General features: G+C 41.1%; 1 protein-coding gene across 1 annotated transcript in view; it reads right to left on the bottom strand.

Annotated features, from left to right (window-relative positions):
- The window catches only part of stard13b (StAR related lipid transfer domain containing 13b), a 195,210-nt gene that overhangs the window by 151,893 nt on the left and 21,830 nt on the right, over positions 1-21,487 (bottom strand). The gene's annotated exons all lie outside the window — the stretch shown is intronic.

Consider the following 21,487-nt stretch of genomic DNA (forward strand, 5'->3'; position numbering starts at 1 on the left):
CATATAATAATAACATTCTGTCAGAAAATTTTCACCCTGCGCACGGGATCTCACCTACTAGGGAATGCATGAGTGTACTGAATTAATCACAATCAGGATAGCATTGGAGGGTAATGCAGTGATAAGTAGCAACAGGCCTGCAAAGGAATTCAAGCTGGCTCATTTTATTTTCCCTCTTAGGCATCTGCACACCCATTTGTTTTGATGAAACAGGGTCTACAAATAACTGACTAGAGGAAAATAAACCATTTGTATCTTCAAAGAAATCACATCAGAGCACCTACTACAGAAAAACAAAATCCTTCCTCAAGATCCTGACTTTCACTTTTTAATTGCATCGAGGGACAGATGAAACATAAGTGTTTGATTTTTGAGGCACTGAAAAAAATTACATAGAAATCATACAGTGTGTTTGGTGTTTTTGCCACCTATAGGGTGCATATTCAATCTCGACCCACTAAAATCAGGACTTGCAGCAGTTAATGGAGAATACAGGAGGGTGTGCCAGGAACAGCATCAAGCATACCTAAAAATGATGAGTCAGCCTGATGAAGTTACAAAATAGGACTACTTGAATACCAAACAACAAGTGATAGGCATAACTAAATGATTTCACATCAAATGGATCAGATCTAAGCTCTGCAATCCTGCCACATCCAATCATGAATGGTGGTTAATTAAACAACTCACAGGAGGCGAAGGCTCCACAAACATTGCCATCCTCATTATTGAGGGAGCCCAGCACATCGGTGTAAAAGGCTGAAGAACTCACAACAATCTTCAGCCAGAATTTCAAAGTGGATGATCCATCTTGGCCTCAACCAGAGGCCCTTAGCATCACTGATGTCATTTGTCAGCCAATGATTCACTCCATTTGATTTCAAGCAACATTAGTGATGCTGGATCCTGGAAAGGCTATGGGCCCTGACAACAACCTGAAATAGTTCTGAAACCTTGTTCTCCAGAATGTGCTGTACCCCTCACCAACCTGTTCCAGAACAGATACAACTCTGGTAACATAACAACACGACGGTTGGAGGAAGAGCGCCTCATCTTCCGCCTGGGAACCCTCCAACCACAAGGGATGAACTCAGATTTCTCCAGTTTCCTCATTTCCCCTCTCCCCACCTTGTCTCAGTCGATTCCCTCGAACTCAGCACCGCCCTCCTAACCTGCAATCTCTTCCTAACCTCTCCGCCCCCACCCCACTCCGGCCTATCACCCTCACCTTGACCTCCTTCCACCTATCGCATCTCCATCGCCCCTCCCCCAAGTCCCTCCTCCCTACCTTTTATCTTAGCCTGTTGGACACACTTTCCTCATTCCTGATGAAGGGCTTGTGCCCAAAACGTCGAATCTCCTGTTCCTTGGATGCTGCCTGACCTGCTGCGCTTTTCCAGCAACACATTTTCAACTCTGGTATCTAACCAACAATGTGGAACATTGCCTAAGTATGTCCTGTAAGCCAAAAACAGGCTAAATCTAACCCAGCCAATTATTGTCCACTTAGTTTACTTCCGATCATCAGTAAAGTGATGGAAGGTGTCAGCAACAGTGCTATCAGGCATCACCTGCACAGCAATAACCTGCTCACTGATGCTCAGTTTGGGTTACACCAGGGCCACTCAGTTCCTGAACTCATTACATCCTTGGTCAAAACATAAACAAAAGAGATGAAATCCAAAAGTAAGTTGTAAGTGACTGTCCTAGACATCAAGGCTACATTGAACAAATATGGTAGTCCTGGAAAAATTAGAATTAATGGAAATCAGGGAGAAAACTCTCCACTGTTTGGAATCATACCTAACACAAAGGTAAGTGGTTATTGGAGGTCAGTCATCTCAGCTCCAAGACAGTTCCTCAGGGTACTATGGATGGCCCCGCCATCTTCAGCTACTTCAATGACCCTCATAAGGTCAGAAGTAAGGATGTTTGCCGGTGATTGCATAATGTTCAGCATCATTTGTGATTCCTCAGATGCTGAAGCAGTCCACATCCAAATGCAGGGTGACATAGACAATGCCCAGGCTTGAGTTGAAAAGTGGCAAATAACATTGGCTCAACACAAGTGCTAGGCAATTGCCATCTCCAGCAAGAAACAATCTAATCATCATCTCTTGACATTCAATGGCATTACCGTCACTAAATCCCTCACTATAAGCATCCTGGGGGGTTACCATTGACCATAAACTGAACTGGACTAGCAATATAAGTTCTGTGGCCACAACAGCAGATCAGAGCTTAGGAATCTTGCAGTGGGTAATTCACTTCCAGATTTCCCAAAGCCTGGCCACCATCTATGGGATACAAGTCAGGAGTGAGATGTTGGCAGCTCTAACAACACTCAAGAAGCTTAACATCATCCAGGACATAAAATCCCACTTAATTGGTGCCACATCCACAAACATTCACTCTCTCCATCACCAATGTTCAGTAGCAGCAGTGTGTATTGTCTACAAGATGCTGTAGAAATTTATCAAGGAATGCACCTTAAACGGCACCTTCCAAACCAAAGACCACAACCAGCTAGAATGACATGGGAGCAGATAGATGGGAACACCACCATCTTCACCACCTTGTGGGCGCACAGTGGCAAGTGGGCGACATGGTGGCACAGTGGTTAGCACTGCTGCCTCACAGCGCCAGAGACCTGTGTTCAATTCCCGACTCAGGCGACTGACTGTGTGGAGTTTGCACATTCTCCCTGTGTCTGCATGGGTTTCCTCCGGGTGCTTCGGTTTCCTCCGGGTGCTCCGGTTTCCTCCCACAGTCCAAAAATGTGAATTGGCCATGCTAAATTGCCTGTAGTGTTAGGTGAAGGGGTAAAGGTAGGGGTATGGGTGGGTTGCGCTTCGACGGGTCGGTGTGGTCTTGTTGGGCTGAAGGGCCTGTTTCCACACTGTAAGTAATCTATATCTAATCTATCTATATCTTCAAGTTCTCCTCCAGGCCACTCACCACTCAGACTAGGAAATATATTGCCATTAGTTCAGTGTCTCTAGGTCAAAATCCTGGAACTCCCTCCCTAACAGCATTATGGGCCTAGTTTTGCCAAATGTACTGCAGCGTTTCAAGAAGGCAGTTCACCACCTAACTACAGTGTCAGGGCAGTGATACAGTTCTAAATCAGGATGGTGTGGGAACTTTGAGGTGCTGGTGTTCCCAGCTGCCTTTATCCTTCTGGTTAGCAGGGAGTGGAGGCTTGAAAGCTGCTGTTAATGAATCCTTGGTTAGTTTTTGCTGTACATCATGTGGATGACACACACTGCAGCCACTGTTGTTTTGGGGGAGTGAATGTTTAAGGTGGCTAATGGGAAGTCTGTAAAGTTGACTGGTTTGACCTGGTGGTGCTGCATTCATTGAGGCAAGTGGAAACTATTCCGTGACATTCCTGACTTAAGGCTTTTCGATGGTGGATGGGCCTTGGGAGTTGGGTGATGAGTTACTTGCTGCGGAATTCCCAGAATTTATAGCCACATGGCCAAATGTTCAGTGGGGAGAAAACAGGTGTTTAGTTTCAACTCAGTGACTCTTCATCAGAACTCTGACATCTGATGAAGAGCCACAGGACTCGAAATGTCAACTTGGTTTTCTCCCCACAGATGCTGCCAAAGCAGCTGGGTTTCCCCTGCAAGTTTTGTTTTTGTTTTAGAACATAGAACATAGAACATAGAAAAACACAGCGGAGTACAGGCCCTTCGGCCCTCGATGTTGCGCCGATCCAAGCCCATCTAACCCACACTAGCCCACTTTCCTCCATATCCAAGCCCGTTTAAATGCCCATAAAGAGGTAGAGTCCACCACTGTTACTGGCAGGGCATTCCATGAACTCACGGCTCGCTGAGTAAAGAATCTATTCCTAACATCAGTCCTATACCTACCACCCCTTAATTTAAAGCTATAATTTAGATCTCCATTTTCCATCGGTTTTTGTTCTATCTAGGGACCAAATCACTTGATTTGAGTCAGAATCCTCATTTCCAATACAGATCAGACTACTCTTCTGCGTAGAGACAAGCACTTGAAATCTTTGTGGAAACCACACAGCCTTTTAGATAGCTGGGGCATTGGGCTAAGTTAAGAGGTGAAACATTAACAAACCCATCTCATGCCAAGAGATATCTGACTCAATTTGAGAAAGGGTGTTCTGGAATGTAAACATTTATTTTCCCCACTTCTTTGAACTGCTACCCCGGTGAACCTAAGTGCAGTTTTCACCATCAAACTCCAATAGTAATGTAACTTTTAGAAGGTACATTGACTTTAGCAAATATGCCTGAAAAAAGTATCATCATAATATTTGATTTGCAGAAGAGCTAATTACCTTCTCCAGAACCAGTCAACTGCCTGTTGCTGCTGAATTACATGCCTGAAGCTAAAAATCAATAGGCTAAGCTAAAAACATTCAGTATATTAGCTTGAGTTTGACAGTTTCAAACTCTCAGTGCAAGATCTGTAATAATCTCTGACCACCGTCAAGATTCCACCCTGCTGGTTATAAATTATTCCAGCTGTATTTTAAAACTGTGTTTCTTTAAACCTTGAGTACTTCACGAAAGAAAGAAAGACAAACTTCTTTAATTGAAAATATATGACATCGAGAGTCTCGATTCTGTATTTTTGTTTTACATATATCCTACTAAATTACTACATATACAGACAGTCCCAAGTTGTGGATAGGTCCCATGCTGGAGTTTATTCACAAGTTGATTTGTACACAAATCAGAACATAATGCAGGACAATGTAAAGCAACCGTTCTAAGTACAGGAAATGTTCGTATGTCAGGTCTTTAAAATTACATCCCTGGATGGGATTGCGTTCGTAAATATGAGCGTTTGTAAGTCTGAGCATTCGCAAATCAGAGACCCCCTGTAACAGTTGAACACATTCTTCACTCTACTGCAACTATTACCATCGCTGCATTGATGATCATCCTCCATTAGCAAAAAAATTCCTACTTTGTGGTTTTGCATTTTTCTAAATATTAAACAAGTACATTCTCCATACAATATCAGTATTAGAGATTAAAGACACACATTTAGTTTAAGTATCTGTGAAGCACAGATTTACATACTTCAGGAAAAGACGTTGTGCAATTGGAGTGATGGTTTATACCTCACATTCTTAATGGAGGCACTGGTATTGTGCCCTTTTTAGTCTTTGTGTGTCATTCTACCTAAAAGAAACTTGTACGTGTAATGGAACTGTAAGATTGTTTATTAATTAACTGGCTTACTAATTGAAGAATTTTTGAGTTCACCTTGAAGATTTGAACACTTCTAAACACCAATGTGTACTGCCCTGCTCTTGTTTTGTCCATCATACAGTTATAGAATGATAGTACACAGAAAGAGGCCAAAAGACTAATCATGCCTTTGCCAAGTTGTTGAAAGAGCTAATCTTAGTTTCTTGCTCCTTTTCTGAGTCCTGTACAATCTTCCAATCCAAGTCCTTATTAATTTTCCATTTGAATGTCATTGTTTATTTGGATTTTAGTAAAGCCTTTGACAAGGTTACGCATGGTAGATTAATTAGTAAAATTAGGTCAGGTGGGATTCAAGGTGAGCTTGCCAATTAGATACATAACTGGTTTAATGGTAGGAGACAGACAGTAAAGGTGGAGGGCTGCTTTTCGGACTGCAAGCCTGTGACCAGCAATATTCCGTAGGAATTGTTCTGGGTCCTCTCCTGTTTGTCATTTACATAAATGGTTTGGATGAGAATATAGAAGGCATTTTACCACAAGGATCTGTTTTGGGACCATTGCTTTTTGTTATCTTTATAAATGATCTAGAGGAAGGACTTGAAAGCTGGGTAAGCAAGTTTGCGGATGACACAAAAGTCGGTGGAGTTGTGGATAGTGAGGAAGGAAGTGGTAGGTTACAGCGGGATATAGATAAGTTGCAGAGCTGGGCGGAAATGTGGCAAATGGAATTCAATGTAGCTAAGTGCGAAGTCGTTCACTTTGGTAGGAATAACAAGATGATGGATTACTGGGCTAATGGTAGGCTACTTGGTAGTGTGGATGAGCAGAGGGATCTTGGTGTCCATGTACACAGATCTCTGAAAGTTGCCACCCAGGTAAATAGTGCTGTGAGGAAGGCATATGGTGTACTGGGCTTTATTGGCAGAGGAATTGAGTTCCGGAGTCCTGAGGTCATGTTGCAGTTGTATAAGACTCTGGTGCGGCCTCATCTGGAGTATTGTGTGCAGTTTTGGTCGCCATACTATAGGAAGGATGTGGAAGCTTTAGAACGAGTGCAGAGGAGGTTTACCAGGATGTTGCCTGGAATGGTAGGAAAATCTTATGAGGAAAGGCTGAGGCACTTGGGGCTGTTCTCATTGGAGAAGAGAAGGTTTAGGGGAGATCTGATAGAAGTGTATAAGATGATTAGGGGTTTAGATAGGGTAGATACTAAGAACCTTTTACCGCTAATGGAGTCAGGTGTTACTAGGGGACATAGCTTTAAATTAAGGGGTGGTAGGTATAGGACAGATGTTAGGGGTAGATTCTTCACACAGCGGGTTGTGAGTTCATGGAATGCCCTGCCCGTATCAGTGGTGAACTCTCCTTCTTTATGGTCATTTAAGCGGGCATTGGATAGGCATTTGGAAGTTATTGGGCTAGTATAGGTTAGGTAGGATTCGGTCGGCGCAACATCGAGGGCCGAAGGGCCTGTACTGCGCTGTATCCTTCTATGTTCTATGTTCTATGTTCTATGCATGGTTAGTAAGGTTGTAGATGACACCAAAATTGGTGGCATCGTAGACAGTGAAGAAGATTTTCTAAGATTACAAGGTGATCTTGATCAAATGGGTCAATGGGCTGAAAAATGGCAGATAGAGTTCAATCTGGATACATGTGAGGTATTGCATTTTGGTACAACAGACAAGGATAAGGCTTATACAATTAATGGTAGGGCCTTGGGTAGTGCTGTAGAACAGGTTGCAGGTACATACTTCTTTAAAGTTTATGTCACATATAAAAAGGATGATTAAAAACACATCTGGAATACTTGTCTTCATTTCTCAGTCCTTTGAGTTTAGGAGTTAGGATGTAATCATGAGATTGTATAGAACATTGGTGAGGCCTCTTCTGGAACACTGTGTCCAGTTCTGGTTGCCCAGTTAGAGCAAGGATATTATCAAGTCAGAGAGGGTTCAGAAGAGACTTACCAGGATGTTGCTGGGTATGAAAGGTTTGAGTTATAAGGACAGGCTGAAAAGGCTGGGACTTTCCTCACTGGAGCATAGGGGGTTGAGAGGTGACCTGGTAGAAGTTTATGAAATAATGAGAGGTATAGGGAGAGTTGATGATTGTTGTCTTTTTCTGAAAATGGGAAATTCGAGATTGGTGGCACATTTTTAAGGTGAGAGGAGAGAGATTAATAAAAAGACGTAAGTGACAATTTTTTGCACAGAGTGTCATTCATGTGTGGAATGAACTTCCTAAAGAAGTGGTGGGTGTGGGTACAAATACAACATTTAAAAGACATTTGGATGGATACATGAATATGAAAGGTTTGGAGGGATATAGGCCAGAAGCAGGTAGATGGGATTAGTATAGTTTGGGATTATGTTCAGCATGGACTGGTTGGATTGAGGGATCTGTTTCTATGCTGTATGAGTCATTGCATTCCAAATCACATAAACTTGTTATGCAACATCTTATCTCACTTTAAGTCACCTTAGACAGCACCTCCACAATGCCTTGACAGCACCTCCTTAAGGACATCGTGGGTTGACTTACACACAGTGATTGTGGTGGTTTGAGAAGGTAGCTCACCACCACCTTCTCAAGGGCAATAAGAGATGGGCAGATGTCCAGCCAAAAAAGTCCATGTCCCACAAAAGAATGAGGAAAGTGTCGTGAACAGTGTGTGTTTGGGGCTGCTGTCCTAGTACATTGCCAGTGAAGGACAACTCTGCAATGCCAGATCTTGGTTGGGTGTTTGGCCAGGATTTAAAGATAGCACTGGTGCCTCGAAATCTGGGGTGGGTGCTGAGTTCTTCCAGTTACGGCAAGATGGTAGAATCAAGCTAGCATTGGATGAGATGGGTGCCATTGATATGTATTTGGTCATTCGTAAGGCAGTTTGTGACAATATAACAAAAAAAAATCTCTCTAGGCCTTATGGAAAGAAACCCTCGGTAAAGCTTGACCAAAATTAATATTTAATCAAAATATTATAAGGTTCAGTCCAAAGACAGGTGACCAGAAGTTTGGTCACAGATGTAGGTTTGTAAGAGCAGCTTTAAGAAAACTACAATGCATTGAGATTTAGGGAGAGAATTCTAGAGCTTCAAGCCTGGACAGTTGAAGGGACGGCACGGTGGCACAGTGGTTAGCACTGCTGCCTCACAGCGCCAGAGACCCGGGTTCAATTCCCGCCTCAGGCAACTGACTGTGTGGAGTTTGCACGTTCTCCCCGTGTCTGTGTGGGTTTCCTCCCACAGTCCTCCAAAAGATGTGTGGGTCAGGTGAATTGGCTATGCTAAATTGCCCGTGGTGTTAGATTATGGGTGGGTTGCACCCCGGCGGGTCTGTGTGGACTTGTTGGGCTGAAGGGCCTGTTTCCACTCTGTAAGTAATTTAATCTAATCTAAATCAGTGGTATGATCTAGAAAGTAACGTGGCTCAAGAAGTCAGAGTGAAAAAAATGAGAACTGTATCGAGTACATAAACTGGTAAACCCCAATAATTTCTCTCTTGCTTGCTTTTCGCCAGCTTGTTTGTTCTTCAGCTGTTACAGTGCCCTGGCAGTCTGACAGATAAAACATGAAATTGGAGCCCCAGATGCTCTCTCAGGGGGATACAAAACTTACAAAGAGGAGACAGAATTACCACAGGTGTCCCAGTCATTGTCATATTGCACATAGCAAGTTCCCACAGCATAGTGACTGTTGTGTTTCCTACAATAGATAGTAATTCACATTAAAAATATTTAATTGGTGAACTGCTTTGATGACTGTGCAAGAGATATAAATGTTTGTCTTTTTTTTGATGTGGAGGAGCCAGTGTTGGACTGGGGTGGACAAAGTTAAAAGTCACACACCAGGTTATAGTCCAACAGGTTTAATTGGAAGCACACTAGCTTTCGGAGTGACGCTCCTTCATCAGGTGATGAAGGTGATCACCTGATGAAGGAGCGTCACTCCGAAAGCTAGTGTGCTTCCAATTAAACCTGTTGGACTATAACCTGGTGTTTTGTGATTTTTAGTCTTCTTTTTGACAGCTTTGTAGAAACAACTGTAGGTGATCCAGTCCCTCAAATCTGCTGCACTTTTATTTGATGGATAGCTTTACCTCTATTCCACTTACACATTTTTCTTCCATTTCTCTTGATGCTCTAACGTAACAAAATAAACTATCAAACACAAGCTGCAAGTTTTCAATTGACTGACATCCACAACCGATTAGGTACAGAAGTGTGAAAAATTACTCCATGACTTCATGTTTATAACATTAAGTCGCTCCCAAGGAAATAGGTTGCCTTTTGTGTCTCCTTTATCATTTTGAAGACTTACCTTTCAGCCTTTGAAACTCAAAGAACTGCAAAGTTTGTACATCCTGATGTTATTATTTCACCATTAAAGCTCTGGTATCATAATAAAAGGAAAATAGGAAGTTAAAGGCCAGGCAATCTGCAATACTTACCAATTGACCAGTCCCATCAATATACTTTCTGTTGGAATATTTATTTACTGTTGGATGGTATTGGATATGGATTGATTCCATGGTAACCAGGATAGAATTTTACCAATGTAGAAAATAATTGAAGGTATCAACCTCAATGAGGTGTGCTGTTCACAACATGGTGACAAATGTATGGAAGTAGTCAACCAAGAGTCTGTCTCCAGGACTGCCACACGGGCAGCTTAGTAAGCGGGCATGTAGCATTAAGCTCCAGCAATCACCCTGGGCAAAATAGGCAATCTTGAGGCAGATAGGTTAGCGAAAGAGTGCATCAAAATTGGAGGCCACAAAATACTTTTTAAAAGGCTCAAAAAGAATCATTAGTACATAAAGACCACCATTCCACTGAAATGATTACATCTGAGGATACAGATCCATCATTGAGGAGTGGGGAAGATGCTTTGATGTCTTGCCCACCTGTAGTTAAAAAGCCACCTTCTTCAAGTTCACAGACTCCAGGCTCCCTAGTCTACTATTGGAGAAGGCCAGTCAGCAAAGAATACAGTGCCTTAATTAGATCACGTGGCTGCCTCTCTCCAAGGAACATAATAACTCTTTCTCTGGAACCTCTGGGTCATGATTGGGTGTCACCTTGATGGAGTTTCCTTATTCTTTTTCCAGGCCACATGGCCTCCAAAGCTGCCTTCAACAAGGCCAGGAAGATTCTGACTTGAGACTGTTAATAACTACATCTGTCAAGTATGCTGAAGGATTTGGAACAGTTACCTATTTCACAACCCATTGACATTAAATATTGAACAAGCTGGTGTTCAAACATGTCAATCCAGGTTATCATTGTAAAGTTTGAATACAGATGTAGTAATAGTGTGATTTACAACATTAGAAACCAAGAATGGTTTTTCATTAAATCTATACTTTTGGAGAACCTTTTATTTCATCCAGCTTTGTATTGTTCAAACTGTAATTTTATTACTTTGATTTTTCAATTTGTTTCATCAGACAACATGATGATATTACTGTATTAATAAAATATAGAAGAGTTCTGGTCTGCTGGCCCCCTAGTGGCACAATAAAATACAATGATGTAATCTCATAAAACTGCAATGCTCTTTTCAATTCATTTATGTTTGTTTCAGTTCTAAAAGTATAATGAGATTTACTGAGTTCTGCATTTTGAGTCTGAATGGTATGGTTGCAATTTCATCCAAAGGGCCATCCATATCACAAAGAGTAAAATTTGAGTGGCTAATGGACCTTATCTGAATGGAAACATTGTTTCCTAAGCCTGTAGCATTTATTGACATAAATAATATATGTTAAGTATATTATTGGTTTAATAAAATGGAAACATCTCAATGTCAGTCCTTGCTTCCAATGTTTTCCACTGTCAAGGCAGCTATTGCAAGGTTACATGTTTTAAAGCTATTTTAAATGAGATTACTCAGGTGAGACAGATACAGGAAAGGTTAGCAAAAGAGTCTATCTGTACACATTATAAACTATCGTCTCATGGCAATAAATGTTAAAAACAGATAATCAGCTGGTTACTTCTGTCTTTAATATTAGGTCTTGAGCTACTCTGTCAATTTTGGAGAAGTACTATTATGTCAAATTGCCTTTGTATAAGACCTTTAAAATAGAAAGGCACTCCTAAGGGCTTAATAAAAACCTGAAGGAAAATATGAACATGATAGCATATGAATTAGGAGTAGGAGTCAACTACTCAGCCCCTGAGCATCTTGAGCCTCCTCCGCTTTTCAATAAGTCATTCCTTCACATTCATGCCTTATCCCAGTGATGCTACAAACTCATATTTATCAAGAATTTGTCTCCTTCTGCCTAAAAAAAATCAAAGACTCTGCATCCAATATCTTTTGAGGAAAAGCATTCCATGAGAAAAATGTTTTGCTAATCTCTGTCTTAAATGGATGATCTCTTTATTTTTTGAAAACAATGACCTCTTGTTCTTATTTTGTCCACCAGAGGAAACATCCTCTCCATACCTACTCTCATGACCTCTCAGAACTTTTGTGTGCAGTCTTACCAAAGCTTTGTAAAAAATGAAGCATAACTTCCTGACTTTCTTTTAATTTACTCCCCGTAATAAATAACATTCTATTAGTTTGCTAATTACTTGCTGTATCTGCATACTAACCATTTACAACTCATGTACTAGAACATCTTTTACATCTTAGAGCTCTGTAATCTTTCAACATTTCGATAAAATGCTTCTTTTTTATCCTCCCTGCCAAAATGAATGCTTGATATTTTCCTACAGCATATTCCATTTGCCACATCTTTATCCATTCACTGAACATACCTATAATCCTTTGTTGTCTCCTTATGTCCTCTTCATAACTTACATTCAGACCTGTCTTTGTGTCATCAGCAAATTTAACAATCACCCTGTTAGTGCCTTTGTCCATGAAATTTACTTAAATTTTAAAAAGTTGAGGTCTCAGAACTTATCCCTGTGGCACAACACTCATTACATTTTCACAACCAAAAAATGACCCATTTGTGCCTACTGTCTGTTTCCTGTTAACTAGTTAATCATCTATGAATGTCAATATGTTTCTCCCTGCACTGTCAGTTTTTATTTTCTACAACCATCTTTGAAGTGGAGCCTTATCAAATGCATTATGGAAATCTAAGTACAGAACATCCACTGGTTCCCCTTTATTATCAGCACTATACTTCTTCAAATAACTCTAATAAACTGGATAAACATGAACTTCCTTTCACAAGTGCAAACAGAAACAGAAATGACTGGGAAAACTCTGCAGGCCTAGTAACATCTGTGGAGAGAAAGCAGAATCAAAACTTCTGGTACAGTGCCTTTCTTTAGATTGGTTTAGATCCAGTAAGATGGTGATGGAGTAGGATTTCTGAGCCCAGGGGTCATCTGCTCTGACTGCTTTTCTTTACAATTCATTTGTTTTTCTTTTTGTCATGTTTTAAATATTTTATATCTTTTATTTTACTTAACTCTTCTTGACGAGCATGGCTGTGGCGATGGCATTGGTAACGGACTCGTGGCAGCAGCATTGGAGGCGAGTGTCTGATTCATGGAGATGGAGGTGAGTTTGGGCCCAGTATCAGACCTGATAATACCAGTACTGGCTGCATCAGCAAGATGGGCCTGAAGTGGACCCTTGTGGTGGCAGAGTCAAGTTTGGACCAGTGTGGTACCCAGTGGAATCAGTGACATCTGCACTGGCGAGGTCCAATGAGGACTCATGGTGACAAGGGCGTTGGTGGAGGACAGATGGCAGCAGCACAGTGAAGGGGGCTCATGCCTGGCCACCAGATCTATTACCCATGGCAGAGCACTTAGCAAGAAGAACTGCAAAGTTGAACATAGTTTCTTCATGTCTTTATTTTGTTCCTTTATATTCTGTGTTTTGGCTTATTTTCCTGTGTTTTAAGATGGCGTTGGAGAGTGGTGATGACATACAATTCAATAACAAAAAACCTGTGATAATAAATAAGTCATATCAAATCAGGAAGGGAAGTGCATGTGGACACTGCTCTAAAATGTGGTACCAGGTGTCCACGATGGAGGTTAGGAGGAGCAAGTGGTGAGCTGGACATGCCAAGATCCTGCTCTGAGTTTCATACTGGAAATTCTTGGGATATTCTTTGCATCTGTTGAACAATAGAATATCAACCTGCAGATTAATAAAGTGAGATTAAGTGATAATGAAAGTGATAATGATCAATAATTCGTGTTAACAGGTTTCTCATTGCTCACTAGCAAGAATTTCATCTCACGTCTGGAAGATTGAAAATGCGACTTGTTGCTCCCGACATCGAGAAAGGCCTTGCTGGGACTCTCCACATAATTGTCCCAAATTTCTCACATCAGCCCACATCATTCAGGGCCTGGGAAAATTCTGCCTGATTTCTGTCTCTCTTCTTTTTAAAGGAAAGGATTTACATTCACTCTTTCCCAATCTAATGAAACTTTCCCCAAACCTGGGAAATTTGGAGATATCAGCAGCTGTGACCAAAATCTTATTCAAAGAGGTGGATTTTTGCTAAAGGAGAGAAGTTGGAGATATTAAGGGAACAACAATGTTGAAGTCAAGGGGATAGATACACGCAACAAGCTGGGGTCAGAAGTTTCCTCATTAAACACTTTATGAAGAGCAAAGATGTACATATGGGTTGATGTTAGATACTGAAATGCCAAATCATACCTCATAAAAAATGTTTTTATTGTAGTGTAAAAAATTATATTCTACAAATTTGAAATTGGTTTCATTTAACTTAAAGAGGAGCAGGAAGAGACCAAATGGTCCATCTAGCCTGCTCCAAGATTGATTATGGTCATGGCTGATCTTCTGCCTCAACTCCATTTTCCTGCCCAAAACCCACATCCCTTTATTCTCTGAGTGAGCAAAAATCTGTTAACCTTATCATTAAATACACTCCTGATTCATCCAGGACCCTTTGGTTAAGTAATTCTCATCATTCACAACTGGGTGAAAAAATTCACAGAAACGAAGAAGTAAACCATTCAGCCCATAATGTTTGAACTGATTCTCCAATGAACACCACAATTTAGTGTAATGTACCTGCTCTTTTCTCAAATCATTGCACATTGTTTCTTTTCAAATAATCATCCAATGCCAATGCTTTGAATCTCTCAATTGAAGCTGCCTCTTTCACACTTCTTGGCAGTACATTCTACACCTGAATAGCTAATTGCGTGAAAAAGTTTTTGCTTATGTCACATCTGCTACATTTGCAATCACTTTAAATCTGCGTCCTTTTCTTCTCAATCCTTCAACAAGCAAGAATAGTTTCTCCCTATTTACTCTATCCAGACCTCTTATGACTTTGAAAACTTCTATCATATTTCCTCTTATCTTTCTCTCCAAGGGAATGGCCTCAAAATCTGAAATCTGTCCTCATAAATCAAAGTTTCTATTTCTGGAATCATTCTGCACTGTCTTCATATCATCCTTCCCACAGCTTGGTGCCCAGAGCTGTACACCATATTCCAGTCAAGGCCTAACAAGTATCTTGTATAATTTCAGGATAGACTCCTTGCTCTTGTATTCTATGGCCCTATTAATAAAGCACAGGGCATTGTATGTGCTTTATCAACTGGTGTTCCCTATCTATCATACCACCTTCAATGATCTATTCACATATATAACTTAGGTTCCTCTGCTGTTGCACTCCCTTAAGTACTATAGGCCTATTTTATATTGACTGTCCATGGTTTTCTTGTGGAAATGTATCATCTCACACCTCATCATCATCTGTCACTTGATTGCCCATTCCACCAACTTGTCAATGTCTTTTTGGTGTTCTTCACTGTCCACATCACAGTTTACAAGTTCCACATTTTGTATCATGTGCAGACTCTGAAGTTGCTCCCTCTGCACCAAATCTAGATTATTAACAAGGCTTAAAAAAAGCAACGGTGCCAATACCAACTGTTACAACACGGGGTAAACCCACTTCTGTTAATTTTAAACCTGCAACACAGAAAAGAGTTATTCCGTGCAGTAATCTGTGAAACTTCGAGAGGCCAAGAACTATTTAGAGTAAAAAGTAACAACTTTATTTTTACTAGTATAACAGAGAACAACTAACTAACAACTATTTACAAGTCCTTCCCCAAACCTATCGTTTATTTTCCCTTCTATAATGCTAGTCCAATAAAACCCCTGATTAAGATTTACCAAAATTCAAATTTCAAGAGCAGAAAATGCTTTGGGGGTGTAAGACTGGGAAAATGTGAACAGTTAAGAGAGAGTTGCCATACCACCAACAGCAGTCCAAGAAGGAATCTCAGAAGGACAGGAAGGTGCCCATAACATCCAGCGACAGAAAAAGATGTGTCCCACGCTCCCATGGCCTCGAGAAAAGGTGAGAGAAGGGTTGGCAGGAAGTCGAAGCAGCCGCAGTCTCAAGGTGAAGGGAAACTTGATGAAAGGAGGCCAGTCAGAAGACCACCACCTCATGAACGACGCCTTGATAGACCTGTTGAAGAAAATGCTCTGGGGGTATAAGACCGGGAAAATGTGAACAGTTGAGACAGAACTGCCAAGCCACCAACATCTGCAGACTGCCCATAAAATTAGCACTCTTAAAGGTACGTTTATCTATCAGCGACTAGTGAAAGAGAAATCTGAAGAAGAAGAAAATCTACAGAGAAAGATACAAAAGGAAGATTTGACTGCTGCCTGGTTTTGAAATTTGAATTTTGGTAAATCTTAATTGGGGATTTTATCGGACAAGTATTATGGAAGGGAAAATAAACGATAGGTTAGAGGAAGAGGTTGTAAATAGTTGTTCGTTAATTATTCTCTGATGTACTAGTAAAAATAAAGTTGTTACTTTTTACTTCAAATAGCTCTTGGCCTCTTGAATTTTCTCAGATTACTGCACAGGATAAATCTTTTCTGTGTTGCTGGTTTAAAATTAACAAAGGAGGTTTACCCTGAGTTGTAACACAACCACGGGGAAACTTCACTCCAAACCCTGCTTCAGTTTGAAAAACATCCTTGGACTTACTCTCTGATTCTTATACTCAGCCAATTTTATATCCATGTTGCTATTGTCCCTTTTATTCCATGAACTATCATTTTTTTCACAAGTCGTGCATGACACTTCATTGAAAGTCTTTTGAAGTTCCACAACAACAGCACTACCCTCATCAGTGTTTTCTGTTAGCTCTTCAAAAAACATGAACAAGTTAGGTAAACATGGTTTTCCTTTCAGAAATCCATGCCGGCTTTTCCAAAACAACCTACCTTTCTCATGTCTCTATTCCTAATATCTTGAATAATTGTGTGCCTTCCCACCTGTAAAGTTAAACTGACTGGTCTGTAATTGCTGCACTTATCCTTACAGCCCTTTTTAGATAAGGGCATAATGTCTGCAATTAAATAGTGCACTGCAATCATCCCAAGTCTACGAAATACTGCTATTTCAACTCTTACTTCCTTCAATATCCATGGCTGCAACTCATCCAGTCCCAATATCTTATCAACTTTAAGCAACTGGTTATTCAACACTTCCTGCTTATCAATTCTGGACCCATCTAGTGAAAGCACTTCCTCCTTTGTTTCCATTTCCTAGGAAGTATCACCTCTTTGATAAAGATAAATGTGAAGTATTTATTTATCACCTCAATCATGCCTCTTACCTCCAGGTCCTTCAGACCCTGTTTTGATCTAACTGGTCATACCCTGTGCTTTTACCAGCCTTTTGCTAAGAGGTAATGTTGCCATAATCCTATTGACCCAGAGGGCAGGTCTTTGATTAAAAAGAGATGAATTGTGTTGATTTAATCTAAAGGTCACTCTGTCTCAGGTGAGGGGAGAGATTGAAAAGGAGAGTCCTTCATGGTAACCTCAGCCTCTGCAGAATTGAACCTACACTGGTAGCATTATTCTAACCCTTTTACTATTGATTGTTCATATAGAAGACTTAGGATTCTCCCACATGATCTCAAGAAAACAAGTGATGAATGAAGTTTTTGACAGTGCTATCAAGCGGCATCTGCTCAGCAAAAACCTGCATACTGATACTCAGATTGAGTATCTAAAGGCCCAGTCAGCTCCTGACCTCATTTCAGCCTTGGTCCAAACATGGACAAAAGAGCTGAGTACCAGAGGGGAGGTGACAATGACTGTTCTTGGACAGCAATGCACCATTTGGCTGAGAATGGAGTGAAAGTTGTCCAAGCAAAACTAGGCTCAATAGTTTTCTCGGGGGAAAGCTCTCTGCTGGCTAGAGTTATACCTGGAACAAAGGAAAATGGCTGTGGTTGTTGGAGGGTAATCATCTCAACCCCCGGATATCTCTGCAGGAATTCCTCTGGGTGGTATCCTAGTCAAAACCATCTTAGGTGCTTCATCAATGACCATCCATAAAGTCAAAATGTGGATGTTAGTTAACAATTACATTATGTCCGACATCGTACACAATACCTCAGATTGTAATGCAGTCCATATCAATATGCAGCAAGGCCTCGACAACTTTCAGGTTTGGTCTGACAACTCAAAAGTAACAAAGTGTAATCATTGACGGATGCTTTTGCAAATGGAAAGCAGTTTCCAGTGGTGTTCCACAGAGCTCAGAGTTGGGTACCTTGCTGTCTGTGATATACATTAATGATTTCAATTTAAATGTAGGAAGCATGATTGGGAAATTTACAGATTTCATGAAACTTGGCCAGGTAGTTGATAGTGAAGAAGATGGCTGTTGACTAAAGGATGACACTAATGGTTTAGTCAAGTGGCAGAAAAGTGGCAAATGTAATTCAACAGGCTAATAATTGTCTGGACTTTCAGCCAAGAATACGTTATAAAGCACTTCAAAACCCACAACACAATCCAACATTAAATGTGATTCTGAATTTGTGCAATATTTGCTGGATAATTTTGACTGTGCAAAGAATTATGCTGACACCCAGTTTAGGATCATTGGCTTGTAGTATTCAGTGAAGCTACATGTATTAATACACAAGTCCCTGTTCTTTTTATACAGAAAAAACAGCTTTTATTCTTCAAGGGATCTAGTTACAGAACCATGAGGTCATGCTGCAGCTGTACAAAACTCAGGTGAGGCCTCATTTGGAGTTTTGCCTGCAGTTCTAGTCACCGCATTAGAGGTAGGATGCCGAAACTTTGGAAAGAGCTCAGAGAAGATTTACCAGGATGTTGCCTGGTATGGACGGAAGTTCTTACAAGGGAAGGTTGAGGGACTTGAGGCTGTTTTCGTTAGAGAGAAGAAGGTTGAGAGGTGACTTAATTGAGACATAGATGATAATCAGAGGGTTAGATTGGGTGGACAGTGAGAGCCCTTCTCCTTGGATGGTGATGGATAGCATGAGAGGGCATAGCTTTAAATTGAGGGGTGATAGATATAGGACAGATGTCAGAGGTAATTTCTTTACTCAGAGAGCTGTAGGGGCGTGGAATGCACTGCCTGCAACAGTTGTAGACTTGCCAACTTTACGGGCATTTAAATGGTAATTGGATAGGCATATGGATGAGAATGGAATAGTGTAGGTTAGATGGGCTTCAGATTGGTTTCACAGGGCAGTGCAACATCGAGGAACGAAGAGTCTGAACTGCACTATAACGTTCTATATTCGAACATGCGTACGCACTGTACTTTCAACTCAACTCAACAAAATAGGTGATAGCCATTTGCTGGTTTATTTTTCAGGACAATGCCTTGAACCATCACAGTCAACCTGCTTGGTTTAAAATTTAAATAAAGCCTAACAGGGTGGTAGGTGCCTAGAACGCATTGCCTGCAGAGGTCATAGAGGTAGGCATGGTAGATTCATTTAAGGTGTGTCTGGACAGGTGCATGAGTAGATGGGGAGCAGAGGGATACAGATGCTTAGGAACTGGGCGATAGGCTTAGACAGTGGAAATGGATCGGCTCAGGCTTGGAGGACCGGGCCTGTTCCTAGGCTGTAAATTTTCTTTGTTCTTTGTTCTAACAATTATCTGTGAAGTTAAAACTCACACAACACCAGGTTATAGTCCGACAGGTTTATTTGAAAGCACCGGAGCACTGGTCCTTCATCAGGTGGTTGTGGAGGATAAGATCGTAAGACACAGAATTTATAGCAAAAGTTTACAGTGTGATGTAACTGAAATTATATATTGAAAAGGACCTGGATTGTTTGTTAAGTCTCTCATCTTTTAGAGTGACAATGTTGGTTTCAGTTCTTTCATATGTAAATCCCAGGACTTTTGTTAAAATTACATTCTCAAGTGAACTTTAATAATAGGTGCCATGTTGGCTCAGATAATGCACTGAAGGTGTGAGGTGCCCTGTGTGAGGCTGTCTGTGCCCCAATGCTCAGACTGATTCTATTTCTAAAAAAAGGGATTTACAGAATCTTACATGGACTCATGCAGGTTTTCGCAAAATAACATGTAATTCTGCAAGTACAAATTCACCCCACAAATTTATATGTGTGTGTGTGCGTGTGTGTGTGTTTGTGGGGGGGGGGGGGGGTATAAGTGTCTGTGAGAGTGTGTGTGTATGTGTGTAAGTGTAAGGGATATAAGTTTGTGTGAGGGGCTGTGTGTGGGTGTGTATGTGTGAGCGTATGAGATTCTGGAAGAAAATCCGCTTCCCTGTCCACCCACAGCATAGACGCAAAGAATATAAGGAGCCACGTTTGCCTAAGCCACAACAGAAACTACCCAGAGTGCCTCAGCCTTGACCAAACAGTCTAACTAAGACACTGGGCAGCAAACAGGAGATGACTCAAGCCACTTCCAGGCTGGGAAATACACTTCCCCAAGACAGCCTGACAATAGACTTCCTAACCCTCAATAAGCACAGCCTCTCCTGAAGCCCTAAGGGTAGCCTCGCTCCTCACACATACTGGAACTCCACAAAGGATGCTCAGACTGAGAGGCACCAAGGTACTTTGCTTGCGGACTAACCACAATAGAAACCCATTGATGCCAGGATAAGAAACATTAGCATCTGCTCTCATAGAAGATCGGAATCTCCTAACTCAATCACGGACTGATTACTACTACCAGACAGCTGATTGTCTTCCCATTGATTGTGCTTTACTCTTGATTGTACAGTGATTCACACCACATTACTGTACCCCTATAAAACTGCCTGTGCCCACTGCTCGAGGAAGAGAACCCTTGATTTACCTGTACAGACTGTCAGTTCTGTGTCAGCCTCGTCAATTTCTCTTCCAGCAATATCGCTTGTAATAAACTGTTCTTCAATTTCACCCACTCCGTGCTTGTGTGGTCTCTGTTCAATTGGCTAATTTCTGCGACAGAGAATTGATACACACGTGACTCAGCCAACGTTGTCTATCTCATACGCTGCAGGCAAGAATGCCCTGAAGCACGGCACATTGGCGAGACTGAGCAGAGGCTACGGCAATGGATGAATGGACACCGCACAACAATCACCAGCCAGGATTGTTCCCTTCCAATCAGAGAAAAATTCAGCGTTCCGGGACATTCTGCCTCGGACCTTCAGGTGACCATCCTCCAAGGCAGATTTCGGGACAGGCAACAATGAAAAGTGACTGAGCAGAGGTTGTTAGCCAAGTTCGGTACCCATGGAGATGGCCTCCACTGGGACCTTGGGTTCACATCACACTATAGGTGACTGCACTAAACACACACACATAAGTTTGTGAGGTGAATTTCTACTTGCAGAATTACATTTTATTTTGCTCAAAAACTGTATGAATCCATGTAAGATTCTGTAAATCCCTTTTTTAGAATTACAATCAGTTTGAACACTGGGGCACAGGCAGCCTCACACAGGGTACCTCACACCTTCAATGCATTATCTGGGCTGACGTGGCACCTATTGTTAAAGTTCACTTGAAAATGTAACTTTTAAAAAAGTTCTGGGATTTACATATGAAAGAACTGAAACCAACATGGTCATTCTAAAAGATGAGAGACTTAACAAACAATCCAGGTCTTTTTCAATATATAATTTCAGTTACATCACACTGTAAACTTTTGCTATAAATTCTGTGTTTTACGATCTTATCCTCCACAACCACCTGATGAAGAAGCGGCGCTCCGAAAGCTAGTGCTTCCAAATAAACCTGTTGGACTATAATCTGGTGTTGTGTGATTTTTAACTTTGTACACCCCAGTCCAACACTGGCACCTCCAAATCATAATTATCTGTGAGTCATTATTTTTATGCTTTTTAAATCTGTTGACTGAAATGAGACAGAACTGCTTTATAAACCAAGGATTTACAAGGATGCTGCATGATTTAAAGTAAGTGAATCTGTTGTGAACCCTGTTTGTATAGCTGTAAGTTCCAGCAATGTG

This window comes from Hemiscyllium ocellatum, chromosome 6 (assembly GCF_020745735.1).
Source record: "Hemiscyllium ocellatum isolate sHemOce1 chromosome 6, sHemOce1.pat.X.cur, whole genome shotgun sequence".
NCBI lineage: Eukaryota > Metazoa > Chordata > Chondrichthyes > Orectolobiformes > Hemiscylliidae > Hemiscyllium > Hemiscyllium ocellatum.